Source organism: Dermochelys coriacea, chromosome 3 (genome assembly GCF_009764565.3).
Source record: "Dermochelys coriacea isolate rDerCor1 chromosome 3, rDerCor1.pri.v4, whole genome shotgun sequence".
In the NCBI taxonomy this organism is placed as follows: Eukaryota; Metazoa; Chordata; order Testudines; family Dermochelyidae; genus Dermochelys; species Dermochelys coriacea.
Window position 1 is genome coordinate 47,420,687 of NC_050070.1, and position 22,554 is coordinate 47,443,240.

General features: G+C 41.1%; 1 long non-coding RNA gene across 6 annotated transcripts in view; it reads right to left on the reverse strand.

Annotated features, from left to right (window-relative positions):
* LOC122459258 overlaps positions 1-22,554 on the reverse strand; it is a 49,671-nt gene that overhangs the window by 14,081 nt on the left and 13,036 nt on the right. For 3 of the 6 annotated variants that reach the window (XR_006279805.1, XR_006279808.1, XR_006279807.1), the window contains one exon: positions 1,494-1,595. The exons of the other annotated variants lie outside the window; for them this stretch is intronic. This is a non-coding gene — a long non-coding RNA (uncharacterized LOC122459258). The remainder of the gene's footprint in view (positions 1-1,493; positions 1,596-22,554) is intronic. 6 annotated transcript variants of the gene reach the window in all.

Below are 22,554 nucleotides of genomic sequence, written 5' to 3' on the forward strand. Positions count from 1 at the left end.
GCAGCCACCAACTCTTGCTGGTGGCCATGGTTACAATTGTAACTAAAATTCCTAATTAAATTTAGGAAAGACAAATAAATATGCACATGTACATGTCCAAATCATTGCAATTTATTTATGTTGGGATTTTTTGAAGACTCAATAATAAAAATAATGTACACTTGTCTCTATTTTATTAGACCTAAACAGAACAGAAAAAACAAACAAGGTGCTTTGCACATTCGTGTCTTTTTTGTTGGGGTTTATTTTGCTCTTTTGGTTGCTTTTTTCCCCCAAGACTTGCTAGCTACTAAGTCTGCTGCTGTGAAAAGTAATATTTACAAATATACAAGCCCAGGGACAAATTAAGCCCTGGATGGGGAGGTGAGAGGGAGGCAGTGGGGGCCAGAGTCAATGGGGAGAATGGCTGGAGGGCCGGGAGAGGCAGTGGGGAACAGAAGGGTTAGAGCCCAGGGCCAGACCCTGCTGCCCACCACCCCAGGGAAGGTGGGGAACTCACTTGCAGCCTGCTCCAAAAGCAGCCAGGACCCAATCCCTGCTGGTGGCCTTGGGAGAGGGGCCATTTCACTCCATGTCCCCCCATCACTGCCCACAAGGCTCTGTCTGCAAGAAAAGCCCCTGGCGGCCGCATGTGGCCACAGTGGCCCTATTTGAGGAACACTGTTAGAGATATTCAGCAAAAAAACAAAACAGGAATCATTGTTTAAAACACAATATAGTTATATTCTTTTCACCTTATGAGGACAGTTAAATAGGATTTTACACCCTATAAATTAGAGAGGGTCCAGAACTGGAGTCTGGAACTGGTATTCTGAGTTGGACCTCTGCTGAAAGTGGATCCAATCTGGGGTTTGCAGATAGTTCACATTTCCATTTCAAAACCACTTTATAAGAGGTATTTTGCAGCTCTTCCAGTGTGTCTAATTAGTACCTATTCTTAGCAGGATAAGCTCTAGATGGCTGTCAATAAAACATTCCAGCAACTACATGTTTCATTTACCCAACTTCTCTTTACAGTACAGCAATTTATTATTGATACAGCATAATTTATGACTGATATCTTACACTGGACAAAAAGAAAAGGAGTACCCGTGGCACCTTAGAGACTAACAAATTTATTAGAGCATTACACTGGACAGTCATTTTAATTCAACATCTTGTAACTTCACAATTGCTGACATTCACAAGGGTTCTCTACACCATATCTGACTTTATGGGCTGAGAGTTTACTCTGGGGAGCTGTCCTCATATTTTTAAGCGTCACTGTCCAGGATGTGGAAGGACTTGATTATACTGAACCTCAATTCAATTCCAACCCTACCATGCTCTGGCCAATCTTCCTAGAAGCATGGATCAAGGCATTTACACCAGGTAGGGTTCCTTACACTTTCTTCTCAAATCATAAATAACCAAGAGATAGCTACAAAAGTTACTCTTTAGCCAAGTAGCATCCCTGTGTGACTGAACTGTTTAGTTTATTATTTAAAACTTACAAATCTTTACGGGACTGTGATGACTGCACAAACACTGCAAGCTACAGATGATGTTGGTAAGAGGGTCAAATGGTGGAAGATACTCTCCTCAGAGACAGTACCCTTTGAATAGTAAAAGCAAGAAAAGTTCAACATTTTGTACACCAGGGGGCAATGTATTCTTTAAAATGGCCAACTGAGTTGCGTTTTATATGAAAATCTTGTATTTTGTCTGGAGAAGCTGGCTAACTTTGCAGAGAACACTATGTGCTAAGGTAACTTTGGAAACATTGCTGCGTATTCTTAAAACCAGATCAACCCATTAATATACTGTAATAGTTTCTTAAAAAAAGTCAAAGCATTTACTGGAACAGTGCAAGTAACAACTTGTACGCACACACAGGCAGGATTTAACTTTCTCCAAACCCCTCCCCATCCCCGCCAAACCAAGACAAACAACTTAAGACTAATTTCCACCTACTGGTGGAAATGCTGCCCACACTGATCTTTACTACATGATGGGAAATGTGGCCTGACCAGAACACCTGATCCATACAGCCTTCACCTTTGGGAAGATCTAGTTTTAGATCTGAACTTCTCAGCATAAGTCCATTTCAGTAGGAGGGATTCTAATATCCCATCAAGCTTTGGAGATTCCACTCTTAATATGAATCAGTCTCTAGATAGAATATAAAATTCTAGTTGGTTAACTTGCAATCTCGGACTTAGTTGGTTAACTTGCAGTCTCGGACTTAGACTCGGTATAGTCACTTGTATTGTAGGTTTTTTCAAAGGACAATCACAGTCCGACTAAAACAATTCTCCAGACATAGGAATGGACTAAAACAGAAGTAACATCTCAGCAGAAGGTGAATTAGTCCAATGAGCTTCACTTGGGAGCAATGAACTTTGACTAAATCCTTGTTGCTCAGTTTTCATTTGTACTGATATTTAGTCATAATTTATCTAATCAATTCCCTAATGGCTGATGTTGAAAGCTCTAGTCCCTCGATGCATGTTTCCTTAAGAACCATGTTGACGATTTGATAGGGCCACATTACCCCCTTTCATGAAAGGGGTAATATTAATCCCTGGAAATCTTTGCTTTTCCACTGCATATCCACCTGCCAGAGAAAGATGTGCAGCTATGTGTGCAAGGGGAAGGTGGCAAGGCATGCGATGGCATGTGGAAGCCTCCAGGCTTCCAGCCACACATGTGGAACAGATATCTCTATAAATATTTCTTAGTTCTTCCTCCACCAGTGGCAGTACAGCCGAGCCATTCTGACATTGACAATACAGAACCAGTTACTTGTCTGTCATCCCTTCACTTACTAGAAAGCTACAGATGGAAGCCTAGTGCTGAAAGCTAATGTAGTAATGCATGTAGTACACTGCCATAATGCATCCGATGAAGTGAGCTGTAGCTCACGAAAGCTTATGCTCTAATAAATTTATTAGTCTCTAAGGTGCCACAAGTACTCCTTTTCTTTTTGCCATATTAGTTAGGCTTATTTCTCACAGAATGGTGTCAGAGATCTCTTACTTTATCCCCAGGTAATTCCTCAGTTTCTCTTAGCGTCAATCATCTTTCGCTTGGTAAGTGTGACCACAAGAACCGTTTCAATGCCAACTGGCAGAGGTTTCACTCTTTTAGAACACAAACTCTTATCAGGCCTGTCAAACTCACTACACCTAGCATGCTGCTTTCACAAACTTTATCATGTCACATAAATTCTTAAATGAAAGCCAGGATCTCACAGATCATTCATATCATTGTGAAATATACATATTGAAATTATGTAAGGAGTTAATTGTATATATACACACACTGGAATATATGTTTTAAAGTCAGACTCAAAGCACTATTGACAAACAGATTTTTGCCAGACAAAGGATGTATATTCACCTGTCTGCCTCAGTTCAAACATAAATTAAGCATTGCAAGCCAAGGCAATGGAAGCCATGTTTGTATACAAAGTCAACCTGGGTACATGAAGGCTTCCTGGAGTCAGCACACTGGGAAACAAACAACAGGGTCATCCTGACTCTGGAGACAAAACAACGAATTTGTGGGGATAGAAGAAAAAGGCAAAAGGACACCTCTTGATCCTTCACTGAAGAAGCAAAAAGGATAGCACTTTCTGCACTCATGAAAGAGGGATCCCAGGCATGTTGGAAGATTGCATTAGGTGAAATTAACAGGCTAAAATCTTTATAAAAAATAGTGCAAGTTTATACTCTAAGAAGCATGTTGTACTGTTTGTTCCCATCGTTATCCTTCTTACTCTCTCTTAAATCTTAGCCTTTGATAACAAACTTACGGTTGTTTTCACTGTAAATATATCTCAGTGCTGTGCTGTCCTATAGGAGTTGATCCTTATCTGAATCAAACAAGCAAGTACTTACACTATCTCTTTTGGGATAGCAAACCTGGTCATTTCTGCAAGCATCCAGTGGTTAAGGGCTGGACACTCCCAGGAGAGCTCCAAGGACTTGGGGGTTGGTGCATGCCTATCGCTAACATGCATAGAGAAATGAGGTCTGCAGAGGACTGGAAGGCAATGCTTGTGTTGCTACAGGCTATTGGTTTCAGGGAGCTGGGCCACAGTAGGCACAAACATGCAAGGGCAGGTAGTAGTGAGGTACCACCCCAGTGGTAACATTGGAAGGCGTCAATGCCTTCATTCAAGATCCCAATGCACATCTGTTTGTATCACATGACATCTGTATGACTAACCAGCTGAAGACTAGAATAATAAGGTTGCTGCAGATCAGAAATTAGATATAAACTGATAATTCTATTTATTTTTAATGGGGAAAGCTTACAGAGTGCCTTTACACTGGCAGCTTAAATAAGAATACTGTCCACTGGTTAAAAATTCCTCCATATTCAAGAGACTTCTTTTGCTTTTGTTTTTTCTGCCACTTTTCCACGTATCAGCAAACTGACCTCTTCTGCATCCAGTTCTTTTTCCCCAATAACTTAAAATTAAATCTCGAAGGGTCCCTCTTGCCCCCCGCCCTTCCCCAGGGACATGGTGCTGGCCACTTCTGGGAGCGGTGTGGGGCCAGGGTGAGCAGGGAGCCCTCCTTAGCCCCACTGCGCACCAAGGACTGCTCTGTCCAACTCTTTGCAACTGTCCTCCTGGACTTCTCCCAACTCAGCCTCTCAATCTCTGTAGGTTAGACCTTCTTTCAGGGCCCACCCTCAACAAAATAACTTAAACCTACTTCCACCCTCCTGGGGCTTGACCATTCATCTCTCTCTCTAGTTTCCCTTACTCTATTCCCACTTACAATGCTTCCCAGGGCTCTCCCCTGGAAGTCCAGTTCCTGCCCTTTTGCACTTATGAACCCAGCTCCGGTGAATTCTGCTCTCCTATTTTGCTACTATAGGAGCTGATGATAATCATTTAGTTGAGCCAATACATTAAGAGTTTTGGACTTCTTTGTAAAAAATAAATGCAATAAACAGAAAAATATATTTTAATACAACAGCCTTATATGGCAGGATAGTGGAAACACCATCTCTAACCCAGTGTACACATATATTCACCATATGGATGGGTTAGGATTTCCCTGAACACTTAGAAATATTTTCCAATAAATTCCCTGTTGTACCATAGTTCAGTTTATTTGAAGACTAAATATAAATTTTATTGTGCCTTTCCCTCTGCGAAGCCATTAATAGGAAAAAAAATATTTGACCCAATTTTACCTTCAGTTATGCAATCAAGAACTCCCACTGAAATCAGTTGGAGTTAACTCTTTTGATGGCAGAGCTAGCCCTATGTTCATAGATTCTATTATAATGTGCTAAAGATGCATTGTAATGTTTGCATATTTTGCTTTCTGTGTCATTTCCCACATAGGGAAAATAACACCCCCCCATTTTCGGTTTCAAAAAAGTTGTTAAAATATGTATTCCATGTCCTCTAAAGATTCTATTACCCTTAAAAAAAAAACCCACAAACTTTCTTCTGTCTCCTATCTCTACACTTTAGTTTTATAGTACCTCTTGAGAAGAAAACATGCAGAGTTTAGGTGAAGGAAGTTAAGAATTAATCCAATATAACACTGCCTTGCCTCTTGTGTATAGTTATTTATGTTTGTGCAAAGAGCATGTAAAATGCAGTGGTGTGGCGGAGCAGAAAATTCTGATTTGGTAGTATTTGACACTCACTTTGCAGAGGTGTGAGAGACTGCTTAGGGTGAAAGGCAGTGGAGAAGTATATCCTACATTGTGTCAGCTGTGCCTTCTAGACAAGGAATTGGTGCTGTCATGTCTTTTATATTATATTATCCACACACACACGCACGCACAAAGAAAGGGCTGCTCTCTAATTCTGTAGTTACCGGAATTCAGCTGCACCATAAAAATCATGGTTAGATGTTACTATGTTTGGGGACACAACATTGTCAATCTTCTCCCAGCCTGGATATTCAGTATATTTTTAAAATAATCTCTTACGAGGATAACAGTAGGTATTTGGTATTGCAACGCTAACCAATTTGTAGTATTAAAAAAGCAGGTTATAGCTGTTTCAGTTGTAACAGAGTAATGAAAGGTATATTATTTAGTGTTTTGTATGTTATGCCTTAACCTCAAGGAATCACCCTGCACTTCCAGTGATGCTATACATTGAGATACAAATTGAAGAAATTGATAAAAAATTCAGACTTTACAAAACTATGATGTGCAGAATATTCACTTACATAACCTAACTCACCCATTACCACAATTAATATTAAACATATTAGCAAATTAGCAAATATTAGCAAATTAGCCCATAAACAAAAAAGACAATATATGTTTGCAGCATGTAGATGTTTTCACCCACATCCAGAATCAGATTAGTCATCAAATAACCACAAAAGAAAATGACTCAGCATAAAATTAAGTGAGGAAGTGTACTAAATTTACTTGTATGGATGATGTAATTGCAGTTGATTGCATGTCTAGCACTTGAATTCAGTCATCTCTCACCATTCTCAAAAAGAAAAGGAGTACTTGTGGCACCTTAGAGACTAACAAATTTATTAGAGCATAAGCTTTCATGGGCTACAGCCCACTTCTTCGGATGCATAGAATGGAACATGTAGTAAGAAAATATTACACACACACACACACAAGGGGGAAGTTGCCATACAAACTGTAAAAGGCCAATTAATTCTGTTCATAATGTAAGATTACCTTACTTCTAATCTAACTCAATAAAATTCCATCTCCTGCTTCACGGCAACTTACAATAAAACAATCATATGTAATGCACTTTTCTTTAACATACAATATTTAGCTCTTATATAGCAATGTCAGTATCTCAGCACATCTGTCTTCAATTTTTTTTAGTCTCATAACTCCTCTGACAAGTAGGGAAATATTAGCCCCCTTTTACAGATGATGAACTGAGACACAGAGGGGCTATGTGACTTTCCCAAAGTCAGACAAAAGACCACAGTGGTACCTGGGTCTCCCACATTCTAGACCATGGGTGGGCAAACTATGGCCCACAGGCCGGATCCAGCCCGCAGGATTACCAATCCTGTGGCACCACAGGGCTAAGGCAGGCTCCCTGCCTGCCCTGACCCCACGCCACTCCCGGAAGCGGCCAGCACCATGTCCCTGTGGCCCCTGGGGAAGGGCGGGGGGCAAGAGGGTTCCGCGCTCTGCCCTCATCTGCAGGTACCTCTCCTGAAGCTGCCATTGGCCGGGAACAGCCACTGGCAGCTTCGGGGGAGGTACCCACAGGTGAGGGCAGCGCACGGAGCCCTCTTGCCCCCCGCCCTTCCCCAGGGACATGGTGCCGGCCGCTTCCGGGAGCGGTGTAGGGCCAGGGCGAGCAGGGAGCCCTCCTTAGCCCCGCTGCGCACCAAAGACTGCTCTGTCCAACTCTTTGCAACTGTCCTCCTGGACTTCTCCCAACTCAGCCTCTCAACCTTTCTAGGTTAGACCTTCTTTCAGGGCCCACCCTCAACAAAATCCCAACATCAAAGTATAAACTTAAACCCACTTCCACCCTCCTGGGGCTTGACCATTCATCTCTCTCTCTAGTTTCCCTTACTCTTTTCCCACTTACAATGCTTCCCAGGGCTCTCCCCTGGAAGTCCAGTTCCTGCCCTTTTATCCAGGTGTAAGCAGGGGAATAATCCCGCTATTGTGGGGAACTTTCCTGGCTTCTGCACTACCCCGGTGAAGTGGGCTAGCAAAAGGATCTGAGTCCTCGCTCCCACTTCCTTTACCCAGTGGCCTCCCTGCCCTTGAGGACTCCCCTTCCACTCTCCTGTCTGGCAGAGTCCTCATAACCCCAACAAGGCTGGGCCCAGGATTCCTGGGGGGGCTCGACCCCCAATCCTGCTGTGGTCACTTAGGACAGGGGCTAGGGTGTCTCCATTCCAGGGTACTCTCTCTGCACTGGGTACTTCTCTGGCCCCCTAACCATTACATACAAGTTAAAGCAAATGCAAGTTATTTAATCAACAATTAATTTTAAAAAGAATAAGGACAAATAGGAAAGGTTAAAGGAAACACATCAACCCGCTCTGTGGCAGGAAACATCACAAACAGTGTCTCTGGAATGTCTGGGCAGTTCACAGTCTGTTCCTTGTAAGTCCAAGGCCTTCTTCTCAGGCCCTGGCTGTGCTGTAGGGATAGGGGTTAGACACCCGCTCTCAGGCTCTAAGTGGTAGGACCCTTCTTCCCAGTGTCGCCCCGCCCTGTCGGGGTTATGATCCAAGCCTGGCCTGCAGAGTCTCTTGGCTGAAGTGTCTCCCTGTGCTGGGCCTGCTGCCCAGGGTTCCCCTCACTCTCCCCAGTTGCTCACCACACCCAGCTCCGGACTTCTCCAGCCCCAGCTCCACCACCCTGTCTCTGTTGCTCTGCCTCCAGCTCCCTGGACTGCTTCTTTGGCCCCTCTGCCTCTGGTTGCTACAGCTCTGCTCCCAGGACAGGTCTGCTCTGCAGGCTGCTTCTGTGACTCTGCTCCCAGCACTGACCTGCTTTCTGGGCTGCTTTTCTGGCCCCTCTGGCTCTTGTTGCTGCAGCTCTGCTCCCAGGGCAAGTCTGCTCTCTCTGAGCTATGCCTCTACCTTTGGGGCTGCAGCTTTGCTCCCAGGACAGGATCTGCTCTCTCTGGGCTGCTTTTCTGGTCCCTCTGGATCTGGCACGGTTCTGCTCCCCAGCTCAGCTTGGGCCCCTGCTTTCTCCTTAGCTCAGCCCCACTCTGTCTGACCCAGGCAAATCCAGCTCACACAGAGGACAGGACCTCCCTGGCCTCCTGACTCTCCGATTAGCCTGCTCACCCTGTCATTCAGGCTGACCAGGAGCATTGGCCTCTCCCCATTGTTCCTGGGGACTATCAGTCTCAGGGTCCTGGTTTCCCATAGACCCTTCCCCTTTTAGTACTGGGAGCTAGCCAACCAAAACACCCCCACTGAATGTTAGTAAGGGGGCAACAGTCCCCTTACATAGGCTTACCAGTGGTGCCTGTTGCTTCATCTTTCTCCTGACCTCCTGACAGACTTCTCTACTTAGGAGAGAATCCCAGGTCCTACTCTCTCACCTGGGCTTGCTCCTTGATTCTCCTCTAAATTTTCTGAAGTTGGGCCCCAAAAATTACTGGTCATGTTTCAAAATTCGGGCTGTGATAGAGACTGACACGTGGAGACTCAAGAGAAGAGCTGTCCTTTTGGAATCTGCTTCTGTTTTAATTGTTAATAGATTAGATCTATTCCATCTTCCAAAAGGTTCAGCCTCTACTATAACTGGATAATACAATCGAGCTTGTTGTTAGAAATATCCTTGTAACTAGTTAAGATCAGAAGTGGAGGATGTCTGACATGTTAGGTATCAGAAGTGGAAAGTATCTAGGCTATTTAGACGTTAAACACATTGGCAGGTGGTGTTCGCAACATGGCATTTACCTAGAATAGCTCAACATTCACATCACTGTCATTTACCAAAGCTTATTAGGATCAGATTCATTTTGTACCAAATGAGTATCTAAAGATAGCATGTTTCCTTTCATTTTAATCATAGAATTATGTTGTTTACCACTCTGCATCATGGCAAAAATGATGTAACCAGTGCTAATATTGGCACATAAAACCCAATGATTTGCTGTAAAATAATTAACATTTCCTAATTCAAAAAAATACCACAGTGTGATATAGTATTTATTTCAGAAATCACATGTTCAGTCATGATGAAGTCAAATATGTAACACTGGGGAAAAAATTTCAAATGTGCATTTTTAGGAAAGGATTTGTGGCCTATAATGTTTCAAATAATGATTTCTTGTTTATAGAAAATGACCATTCTGATTGCTTTTATACTAGGAGCATTGAAGGTAATCTCTAGATCCTTTCCCACAAAGTTATCTGTAAACAATGGCTTTCCTTTCAGCTATCATGTGGTAAGACCAACAGAATGATTACTACTCTTCTATAAAGGGGATAAGGAAAGCTGATCCTTGCAAACGGCTGTGAGAGACATTAAAGTTAAATAGCATTGACTGCAGTTTGTTGCACTCTGACCTTCTAGGCCGGTATCAATCACGGCAGTAGACGAAGTCTAAAACACATCTAAAATGCAGTAAGATTTCTAGTTAATTAAATCCAGTACAGTCCACAGGAATGCTACATCTTTCCTCCCCGTCTCCTCCACTCTACTTACAACATTCTAAATTCCCCATCACCTGCAGAAGAGTTCACAGTTGTTCCCTTAAATGTGATACATTATGTGAGTGCACAAAATAAGTCATTCACAAAGTGAGACTTTGGCCCAAAGGTATGAATGGGAGTTAGCCACCTAAATATCTTTGAAGACCTGAGCCTTAATTTTCCCTTCAATTTCCTGGCTGCAGCCCAATGCAAACTATAGTCCATGCCCCTCTAAATTCAGTGGTTGCCATTAATACATCAGCACTGGCAAACAATTGTAGCTAAAATAAAACATTTTTCCTCTATACATAAAACATGAAATATCTGTGATAACGGTATGGTATCTTTTCAGCAAAGATTGACTTTTTAACTAGTCAACAATGTAAAGGGAAGTGGCAAAAGGAGCTGATATAGTGGAGACAAACACTTGTTCACATAAATATTTCATTTAGTCTTCACATCCTGGTGAAAATAAATGTCCTGATTTGTTGGCACAATAGAAATGATTATTGCTTCTTAAAAAGCTGCCTTTGACAGAAAAATATATGACAAGTTTGGAAAATGTCAGTTTCACGTACAGATGCCTTGAGAAAGTCTTAAATTGACTTAATTTGATTGGAGAGATTACAGATGAGCCTATATGTACCTGTCCCTAAACCTCCTTTGGGACCATGGTCTTGTGTTTGGTCAAATAGCTTTGCTCTCTGCAGGACACCAATTTCTTTTCCAAAATTTTGGGCCAAGATTTTCAAAAATTGGAATTTAAGGTTAGGTTCCTATATCCATATTTTCACATCAAAAAAAGGGCTGGTTTATTAGAAGTGCTGAGCAGCAGTCAGCAGATCCCATTAAAAAAAATAATAATAAGTACTGCCTAGTGCCAAAATATGATTCTCGGAGCCCAGCTTGAGATTCCAATTTTTCAAAATCTGAGCTCTTATTACTTCAGACAAAACAATTGCAAGTTGGACTCCAGCTTAAAAACAAAATGAAATAATGAACCCAAAGTCCACAGGTGCCAACTTCTCATGGCGCCAGTGGGTGCTTGCGCCCCCCCTCACCCTTGGCCCCGCCTCCATTCCAACCCCTTCCCCCAAAGTCCCTCCCCAACTCCGCCCCCTCCCTGCCCCATTGGACCCCTCCCCAAATCCCCACCGCAGCCCCGCCTCCTCCCCAGACCGCACTGGGTTCCTCCTCCTCCCCCTCACTCCCAGCGCTTGCCACACAAAACAGCTGTTTAGCGGCAGCAAGTGCTAGGAGAGAGGGAAAAAGCAGGCATGTGGCACGCTCGCGGAGGAGGCGGAGCAGAGGTGCAAGTGAGCTGGGGCGGGGAGGCAGGGCAGGGAGCTGCTGGTGGGTGCAGAGCACCCACCAATTTTTCCCCCTGGGTGCTCCAGCCCCGGAGCACCCACGGAGTTGGCACCTATGACAAAGTCTACATATTAAAGATGAAATATCATATTACAACTTAATTTGCATTATTTGGGTCAGACAGCAATATCACGTGTAGTTTTGTTTTGTGTGTGGAACATGTGCATTTGTTTAGGCCCCTCTAGATGTGTGATATATTTCAGTTTGTTTTCAAATAAAAGGAAAAACCTGCAAAAGCCTAGTTCATTTTGCTAAACAATACTAATAAAATGATAAAACAATGAAAATCTGCAGTTATTATTTTGAGTATATACAAAGCGCCTGATCCTGAGAACACCTTCCCACAAGGAAGTAGTGTTTACCTCCAGGAGTAGTTGCAATAAAATCAATAGGACCACTCAAAGTAGAAAGCACTTCGCCCATAACAAGTGTCTGCACAATTATAACCATCTCTCTCTCATTTTGATGGCTGCTTCCTATACTCTGGTCTTTTCTCTCTCTCTCAAACTCTGTTAAGATTATTTTAAAATAGGCCATCTGGGCTTGTTCAGATTTTTTCCCCCTGTACCACATCTTCAGAAAGCGACTTGGGCCCAGATCCTCGGAGGTATTTCAGCACCTAAATACCTTTGAGGATCTAGGCCTAAGTGGCTACCTCTGAAGTCTTCATGGGGCCCACCAACATAAGTGCACTCCCCGCATCAGACACACATACATACTCTTCAAATGTCATCTGAGGTCTGACTATCTGCCCATTTCTTTTTTTCCCGTGTTAGAGAGAGGCTCAGAAAGCTTCATTAGAAGGCAAAATGAGGAACAAAGCAAATTTACCATATGGCTCTTCATTTTATAACATTTGTGATCTATCATAGCAAGCGATAAGTATCGGTACTACTACTTCATTGGGTAACAAATAAGCAAAGACTTCAGTTTCTCCTCTTTTCACGCCTTCCCAAGAATCAGTTACATCAGGGTAAAGTTTCAATTCTGCAAGCAGCCACCTAGTTTCATTTTGAATAAAAAAATCTCACCCAGGTAAATGGAAAGGCTTGGATGATCTTTGCTCAAGTTCTCAGAAAATTTGCCCTACCTTTGAACAAACTGAGGTTGAGTTATGGATTCAAACTGAAGCCAGGTGAATCTCTGTAGTTTCCACTACCTTTCACTTTCTGAAATTTAAAGCAGATGGATTGTTGTGAAATCATCTGCATTAGAACAAAAGAAAACATTCACACAAATTCCCCATGAATGGAGAATTAGTCATAAACCCTATTACTTTATTAACACTAGCCTTGGCTCATTGGGAGTTAAGTATACTCAGCATGTCAGAGAATAAGGCACAGTATTGATGTGCTATTTTGGTTGTAATTACCAAATATTACACCAAACATGAAACATTGCCCATGATCCATTTTAAAATAATTTGAGCTAAACAAACTAACCATCTGAATAATATTTTACATCCACTTTGGACTTAGAACCACATAACTAAATAAACAAACCAAAGCCAGAGTCAACTGAACTGCATAAGTGCAGACAAGTCATACTCCATCATAAGGGAAAGAGAGAAAATACCAAGAAGAAGAATAAAAACAAAGCTACTTAGGTTTGATAGCAAGACATTTATGTTGCATTTTACTTTCTATTCCCAGTCACATCATAAAATTATATTTGTATCAAAAGTCCTAATCTCTCTTTAAACTCATTGGAAATATTTCTTTAGTCTTTTAAAAGGAGTGTAAAAATGGACCCATACAACTAATTCAAGATCTGCCTTGTTTACTGCCAAGATTTATTTCCATTTTATTAAGAGGGTCCAAAAATTTAGCTAGGCAAAATAATCGTGTTAGGCGGGAATTAGTGGTCCACTCGAATAAAATATGTTTCTTGGAAATGAGAAAGGAAACCAATGGAAGATGAGAGAAACAGGTGAAGTACCTCTTTATAGAAATAGGTTTCAGAGTAGCAGCCGTGTTAGTCTGTATTCGCAAAAAGAAAAGGAGTACTTGTGGCACCTTAGAGACTAACAAATTTATTTGAGCATAAGCTTTCGTGAGCTACAGCTCACTTCACTGGATGCATTCGGTGGAAAATACAGTGGGGAGATACACATACAGAGTAAAAGTAGAAAAGTACTCTTTTTTTTATAGAAATAGGAATGCATGAATGTTGACATCAGAATCTTTATATCCAGAACACACAACATAAAATTGTTTTAACTCCTTGTGTGTTGCCCAATGTATCTGATTGTTGGAACACCACCATGAACAAGAAAGTCTCAGATGAGGCATCTCAAAGAGCAAGTTAAATAATTAACCTAAAGCATAACCTAAAGTCCCCTTTTCCACAAATAACTTATAAAAACCTTTCCATGAATCAGAGTTCATTAAAAGTTTACTAAAAATTGGAATAAAATTTGTCAGTTTTATTACTTTAATCATTTCCCTTTTATCCTGCAAAACATCTTGACAAGAATGCTGAGAAAGCTGGAGTGTCTAAAAAAATTAGAAACAGGAATCCAAACTATGTCAGACTTGTTAAATGTTATTGTCCATTGGGCAAAATCCCAAGCTGAACTCAAAGCTCAAGTATAGTGAGGCTACAATATCTGGACTGAACATCGTCACATAGATGGGACAATGTCAGAGGTTGAAAACTTCTAAAAACATTGGCCAAAAAGAAGAAAAATAAAACTACACCCCACATAGTTTCATCTTCCACTATCACCTCAGAAGTGTATTACAATCCTTCCACCATTTTATAAATCAATCAGCAAGACTAGCAGACAAGAGTTGCTATGAAGGACTCACACGGTCCTCACTTGTAGTGCCATTGATTTCAATGGGACAGTGTGTGTGTGTCAGGGCAAAGGCTCAGGATAGCCTTGAGAAGATTAAGAGGAGATCATTAGTCCTTCCATAACATTTATGTTATGAGCTTTTCTCCCGTGCCCATAGTGAAGGCAATACTAATTTCACTCCTTCAGACAGAGACAGGTGGAAACTTTGGATACAAGTGTGACCCATGTGCCCAATAGGGAGATATCTCTTTAAGAGACCCATAAGGTGAGGGAGAGGAAGGTAAGAGTGAGTTGTATCTGGGTCATTGTTGCTAGGCAGATTTAGTACTCCACATCCAGAAGCTTCTGGAATTGGGTGTGGTAGTTTTGAGGATGATCCAACAGGTTTCCTGTTGCTGGGGTCAGACTCCAGGAGGGCAAGTGGTCAGGGCAGCTGCTTTACAAAGGGCCATGTGTCCTGTGTGCATTGGGAAAGCAGGCAGTTGTCCTTAACTCTGAAGCATTTTGCAGCAGGCCAGTGATATTGTTAACCCTCAAACAGGGAAGCATAGGCAATGCTAATTATAGCAAGGGGAAATTGGGAGGGAAAATAACTTCTATTTTAATTGCATGCTTTGCATGTTGTTTTGATTTTAGTCAAACTCTTCTAGTTAAATTGTCTCAACTAGTTGGATTCACCAACTTTTATTTAAATGTAGTAATGGGGAAAGTGTCATTTATATTTTGCTGTTCTCAGTTTTGTATTTTCTTGTAACAGGATTTTCTTTAAATCTATACACTTAACTGATTGGTTGGTTAATCAGTAGCTGACTGGCTAGCAGTGATTTCAGCAGAGGAAGAGTCTGCATGGATTCCAGCTGAAGATTCCTACAAGCAAGTGGAGGGAAGATGTTGTTTTAGACTCAGCAGACTGTATAGATTTGGGGATCAAAGACTGAGACTTAGGTGAACTAAACCTAAGCTTTTGGGAACTCTCAGTTTCTTCTCACTGTGTTTCTGTGGGGACGCAACAGATTTTAATCTGTTTTCTTTATTTATGTATAACTGTGAAGATGTCTGGATTATAAAATATCCATGTTATGCTATAAAAATTAATTGTTTCTTTATCATAAGATTTTATAAAGTTATTTAAATTACATTCATTTCTTTAGTCCCTTTTGGGACTTGAGGTTGACCCTGTTCAGTCGTTGCTGAAAATCCTTGGAGACCCAGAGTTCAGTCTCTGCCTACTTTCTATTGGAGTTGGGGTTTTTTTAGGCACTGAAGAAGGGCAATGAAGTGAACTCTAGACCCCGCCCCAAAGGTTACCCAAGCATATGGCTAGGACTATAACAGGGTTTAAAAGAGAACTAGATAAATTCATGGAGGTTAAGTCCATTAATGGCTATTAGCCAGGATGGGTAAGGAATGGTGTCCCTAGCCTCGGTTTGTCAGAGAGGGTGGAGATGGATGGCAGGAGAGAGATCACTTGATCATTATCTATTAGGTTCACTCCCTCTGGGGCACCTGGCATTGGCCACTGTCAGCAGACAGGATACTGGGCTGGATGGACCTTTGGTCTGACCCAGTATGGCAGTTCTTATGTTCTTATAGCACAAAATTCAGTATGGGGTGGGGCTTTCTCAGAAATCTGACTCTGCTATTAAATTGCTCTATAATGAAATTAAGATAGTTTGCAGTTGCCCACAGTATTTTAATTAATAGAGTGCTCTGGAAGAGTCATCCTTACCAAATTTTTTTTTAATTTTTTCCACCAAACAGATGGTACAATACAGCCAGTGGCTTCCTTGCACTGCCATGACAGTATGCTTCATCACTTCCTGGAAGGGCTACCAGTAAAGATGAGGGAGTAGCTAAGGCCTTGTCTACACTACAGGTGAAATTTAAGCTACGCTACACAATTTGAGTCACGTGAATAGTGCAACTCAAATCGACATAGCTTAGATCTACTTACTACGGGGTCCACACTATGCAATGTCGACAAGAGACTCTCTCCCATCAACTCCCCCGACTCTTCTCAATTCGGTGGAGTACAGGAGTCAATGGGACAGCAAGCTGCGGTCAATTTAGCGGGTCTAGTGAAGACCTGCTAAATCAACCACAGATACTTGGGGATCAGTGATTGATGTAAGTGTAGACAAGCCCTAAGTCATTTTGTCTCTTCACTTCTTGGCCTCCAAGAAGAGGCTTGCCTACAAACATTACAGTTAGACTACAGAAGTGGTGGTTTTCAAAATGGAAGCCTACTAGGAACCAGGGCAGACACTACCATGTAATTTTATGTATGCTTCTAAAAGAAGCTCATGTGAGGATATAGGTAGTCGCCAAACACGTGAAAAGTCCCACATTCCACACCAAATCCCCTCAGTTATGCAATCCTTCAGCCATTGTATTAGGCTGATCAAAGCCCATGGAATTTTTCTTATGCCTTTCAGTATGCTTTGGGGCCTGATCCAATTTTGTCAACCCAATTGACAAGGAGATAATATTAGAGCAGATTGCCTAAGAATCCAGATAAGCTGCTCTTTAATACCCCATGTTTTTTTCCTCTCTGTTTTCTCCAGAGAGGACACCCCTCAAAATCAGAGAGAATCATAGAATCATAGGACTGAAAGGGACCTTGAGAACTCTAGTCCAGTCCCCTGCACTCATAGCAGGACAAAGTATTATCTAGACCATCCTTGACAGGTGTGTTTGTCTAACCTGCTCGTAAAAATCTCCAATGATGGTGATCCCACAATCTCCCTAGCCAATTTATTCCAGTGCTTAACCACCCCGATAGTTAGGACATTTTTCCCAATGTCCCACCTAAACCGTCCTTGCTGCAATTTAAGCCCATTTGCATCTTGGCCTATCCTCAGAGGTTAAGAAAAACAATTTTTCTCCCTCCTCCTTGGTAAACAACCTTTTACATAGTTGAAAATGGTTATCATGTGTCCCCTCACTCTTCTCTTTTCCAGACTAAACAAGCCCAGTTTTTTCAATCTCCCCTCATATGTCATGTTTTCTAGATCTTTAATCATTTTTGTCATTCTTCTCTGGATTTTCTCCAATTTGTCCACATCCTTCCTGAAATGTGGTGCCCAGAACTGGACACAATATTCAAGTTGATGCCTAATCAGCGCAGAGTAGTGCGGAAGAATTACTTCTTGTCTCCTGCTTACAACATTCCTGCTAATACATCCCAGAATAATGCTTGCTTTTTTTGGTGACAGCATTACACTATTGACTCATATTTAGCTTGTGGTCCACTATGACCCCCAGATCCCTTTCCACAGTACTTCTTCCTAGACAGTCATTTCTCATTTTGTATACATGCAACTGGTTATTCCTTCCTAAATGGAGTACTTTGCATTTGTCCCTCTTGAATTTAATCTTATTTACTTCTGACCATTTCTCCAGATTATTTTGAATTTTAATCCTATCTTCCAAAGCACATGCAACCCCTTCCAGCTTGGTTTCATCTGCAAACTTTATAAGTGTACTCTCTATGCCATTATCTAAATCATTGACAAATATATTGAACAGAACCGGACCCAGAACCAATCCCTGCAGGACCCCACTCATTATGTCCTTCCAGCATGACTGACCCACTGATAACTACTCTCTGAGAATGGTTCCAAGCAGTTTTGCACCCACCTTATAGTAACTCCATCTATGCATTTCCCTAGTTTGTTTAGGAAAATGTCATGCAAGACAGTATCAAAAGCTTTACTAAAGTCAAGATATAACATGTCTACAACTTCCCCACTATCCACAAGGCCTGTCAAAGAAAGTTATCAGGTTGGTTTGACACGATTTGTTCTTGACAAATCCATTCTGACTGTTTCTTATCACCTTATTATCTTCTAGATGTTTGCAAATTGATTGCTTAATTATTTGCTCCATTATCTTTCCTGGTACAGAAGTGGAGATGACTGGTCTGTAATTCCCCAGATTGGCCTATTTTGATAAAAAGGGAAATAAGGACTTTTTTATAACTTAGTATTGATTTGATGATTTGTTTAGAGGCTACCTCAAAAGATCCAACATGCCCTCAGCTTCTACAACAAGAATAGGCACCATTATTACCTCCACAGAATAGTTTTAAAAATTGCATACTGAAGAAAAGTACTGAAGACACTGTAAGCTGCTGAAAGCCTGACTTCCAATGTCGAGTGCCAAAAGTGTAGGCAACTGATGCTTAGTGAGGCAAATCTCATCACAAAGTTATATAAATTTAATAAGGATGTTCCCAGGAAATCCCCCTCGAGACCCAGCACACCCTGAAGCATAAACCTCCTACACTTTCCAGCAGCTCACATTATATGTGAAACAGAACTTCTGCTTTCCACAGTGGAAATGATTTTGCAAGGCATAATCTAGAAGCTGGAAACTCAATGTCACTGCTAGGCTTAATTGACAGTGTCTCAGATTAGGTTTTACATCAAAAGCATCTGTGTCTGTATAAAGACAGTGGGTGTGGGTGTGTGAAACCAAGAAGTGGTCCCTAACCAATGCAAGAGATTTGAATTCTGTCTCAGTGAAACGTTTGCAACCTTGGTTAAAGCATAATTAAGGGCAGAAGTGAAGCCAAAACTTCTAAGGGGGGAGGGGAAGATAGTTGGGTAGAAGTATCAGTAATGAACCAAATTAATCTCCACTAATGCAGGGATTTGTAAATTACAGCATTACTCCCTGTGAAGGAAATCACAATCTTAATATTTATGTCTATCTGTAGTCTTAGGAGCCTAAATATTTTAAAAATCTGACCCCAGAAGCTTAAGTTTTATTGAAATTCAATGGGACTTGTCCTTGTAAGTGCTTAAGTCACTTTTGAAAATAGGTGTAGCAAAACTGCTGCACCAACATGGCCTCTGGCTGCGTCTACTTTGCTTCAGTTTCCCCAGTGTTTGGCCTACCCCTGCCATAGGAGTGACCAGGCCCTCCTTCCAGACCACTTTACAGCGGCCAGCCCCTTCTGGGGCCTCCATATTTTGTCAAAATCCAACAGAGATATGAAGACAACCAAAGCAGGAATATTTTCCCCATACAGCAAATCTGAAGTATGTTACACAGAATATTAATAGAAAGCAAATTAAGAATTTGTAATCAAATGCATCTGTATCTGAAACCCTAACTGATTTTAAGAGTTACTCTCATCCAATAAGGAAACGAAAACATGCTATGTTCATCTGTATCTAATTTAAAATCTTCTCAAACTTTTGATCATCAGACACTCATAACAGACTCATCGAGTACAAGCTACAGATCAAAAATTATTTGCAGAACTTTCTTAGTACATAGCTCTGAATAATGAATCCATTTGAGAAAATGACAGCTTGTTTGCAGAGGCAAGGTGGGTGAGGTAATATCTTTAATTGGACCAACTTCTCTTGGTAAAAGACAAGCTTTCAAGCTTAGCCACAGCTTATTCTTTCACCCCATTTGTCTCTCTAATATCCTGGGTCCAACACAGCAAACAACTTATTCACAGACAATTTGTGAAATAAAGCAGGAAACAAATGTTTATTTAATAAAAATATTTGTTCCAAATCATTGTCCTTTGCCTTGTTTTACTTCTGTTTCTGAGCCAGGCTACGATGCTGCAGAGTCTAACGCCTGATACTACAAATTGCTCTACATGTATGGAGGATTATTTAAAAAACAGCAAAGTTCCCCATGCGTGCAGGGGTTTAGACTCAGGCAATAATACAATTCTAGAACATAGTTGGGTCTTATCTACTGTGCAACACTAGACCATATTATAACCTTGTCATGAGACAAGTGTGGTGTTATCAGTCCCTGGACATGGTGATTTTATAGTGTAGGATGGTACAAAACTACTCTGCTCATTCTATCCTTAGCAGAAATAGTCAAAGTCAGCTGGAAGTTTTGGTTCATACACACTCCCGCTCAGTTTTTCTCCACTTGGGTTTATGCCCCTGAGTTTCAGAATCAAGTTAGTACATTCAGATGGATATAAAATTGCAAATGAAACTCAGCCAAAACCACTAATTCTGCCTGGTTTCAGATCAAAACCAAGTTTTGAATAAGTCCTGCCTAAAACCATAAGTTGCCCAAATGTTTGATCAAAATCCAGCCCAGGCTTGCTTACAATTTGGTCCAAACTTGCTGCAACTTGACCCACAAAGACACCAAAAGATTGGCAGTCCTCAGGGAACCTGGCTTCAGTCCATAACAAAAGCCATAACCAAGGATTTTACCTAGCTGTATGCCTTTAGTTTCCTGAGGTGCCCTCATTGTTATATATATTAAATGTCACTGCCATCTCCTCCACATATATACTCCCATTTAATTTATACTAGATTGTGAATTTTACATCCCAGTTATGAGTGTAGTGGGCAAAGGCAGACAATAATTAAACAAGAATACTTAGCTCTTATGTAGCACTTTCTATCTACAGGCCAAACAGTATTTCATATAGAGGATAAGTATCACAACTATCCCAAAGTGTTACAAACAGAGAGACTGAATCAAAGAGAAGTTGCATGACTTGCTCAAAGTCAAATCCACAAGGGGAGTAGAGCCAACATCTCCTGAGGAAGAATCTGTGCTGTAGCCACCAGACCACATTACTTGCCCCTCTCTGGAAATCATGTAGAAAACACATAGGTGTACCAACATCTACAACCTTTTAGAGTGGTCACTACATGCTCCTCATGCCGAGGACAGCCAGCTAGTACAGAAGGTGGGCTAATGCCATGGATACACTTATCTGACCTTACAGGAGTTATCTAGCACCATTATGTGCTCTGTGGCCCCAATTAACTGTAAACTTGCACCTTTTATATATCATATTGCACATCATTTACATCAGTGCAAAGTGAACGCAAAGAGGGTGGAAAATACTGCCATTTTGATTTGGTAGTACACCACACAGCTATTTTGCACTGCAGTAAATAACTCCCACTAGTGAAGGATAATGATATAACGATTCCACTGAGCATTAACAGTGGAGGAGTCAAAGATTCTGGCTACCCTGCCTACTCATAATTGCAAAGTGTATAGTCCTTTTGCACTCCACCAGAATAAGGCTGTGCCCTCAAATAACCCCTGGCAGTATTGTTTTTTTTCTTCCCAGACTAGTAGTAAGATTTTGACAGGCTATCCAAATCACTATGGATTGCATCATTCAAAGAATTTATTGGAGTTTAAAATCTTGATTTCTCTAAAAAGTCGTAATGGTATTTATAATTAAAAACTACCTTTGTAACATGGCTAACATGCAGCAACGTTTGCTTTACTACTTTGTCTCTCTCTGTTACACTAGATTTTATAAACATATGAGTGCTAGAGAACTTAAGGCATATTTTGCTAATGTAGGCCCCACAGCTATATCATCTCTCAGCAAGGAAGTTTCCAGTTCTTCTTACCATGTTTACAACATAAAGTATCATGCTTTAACATTAGGCAGAAGAGTAAAATTTCCAAAAGCAAGGACCATAGCAACAAGATGCATTTTACTAGCCAACACATGTGGTAGTTTTATTAGCTCATGGGTTTCAAATGAGAATCTCCCAAGATCAGGGGCACACCGAAGCTCCTTAATTGTGTGTCAGCTGCATATATTTTTTCCAGTTCAACAAACTGTGCAAATAATTTGGCTAGATATTGGATGATTCCTGGCAATTTCGAGTGTTTGAAACAACATATGTTAAGTAACTTTTTAGCTTTTTGTCAATGTTTGAGCAGTTAAAAAAAGTACCAAAAATATATTAAGAACCAATAATTCTGAAGGTGAAAATTAATAAGAATCAAAAAGTTTTTGATTATTTCTAAGCCACTTGGAGAATTACATCAGGTGTTTTGAGATGACTAAGATTAGTATTTTATACTTAGGCAGTTTTGTGGGAACACTTGGAAACTTCTGTGTTCATGGAGCAAATATTGTTCACTATTTTCACACTAGGAGGTTCAACAATTCCAGCAAGGATAAGTAACATGAAACCTCTTTATAGAGAAAAATAAAAATAAATTGAATTACAAGCACAACAAACTTCACTACTTCACCATTGATAGCCATTAACGTTCATATTGCAGTAGCACCAGCTTAGACTAGGACTAGAGCTGTGCAGAGAAAGATGACTCCATTTCACGGAGGACTTCTTTCCAATTCAGAATGAAACCAAAACTTTTGAAATTCTTTGTGGAAGGGAAGGTCCCAGGGCCCCCAGCTCAGAGACAGTTTGCCAGCTGGGCTGCTCCCCGAGCCACAGACTCTGGAAGCCAGGAGTTCCCAGCTCTGTT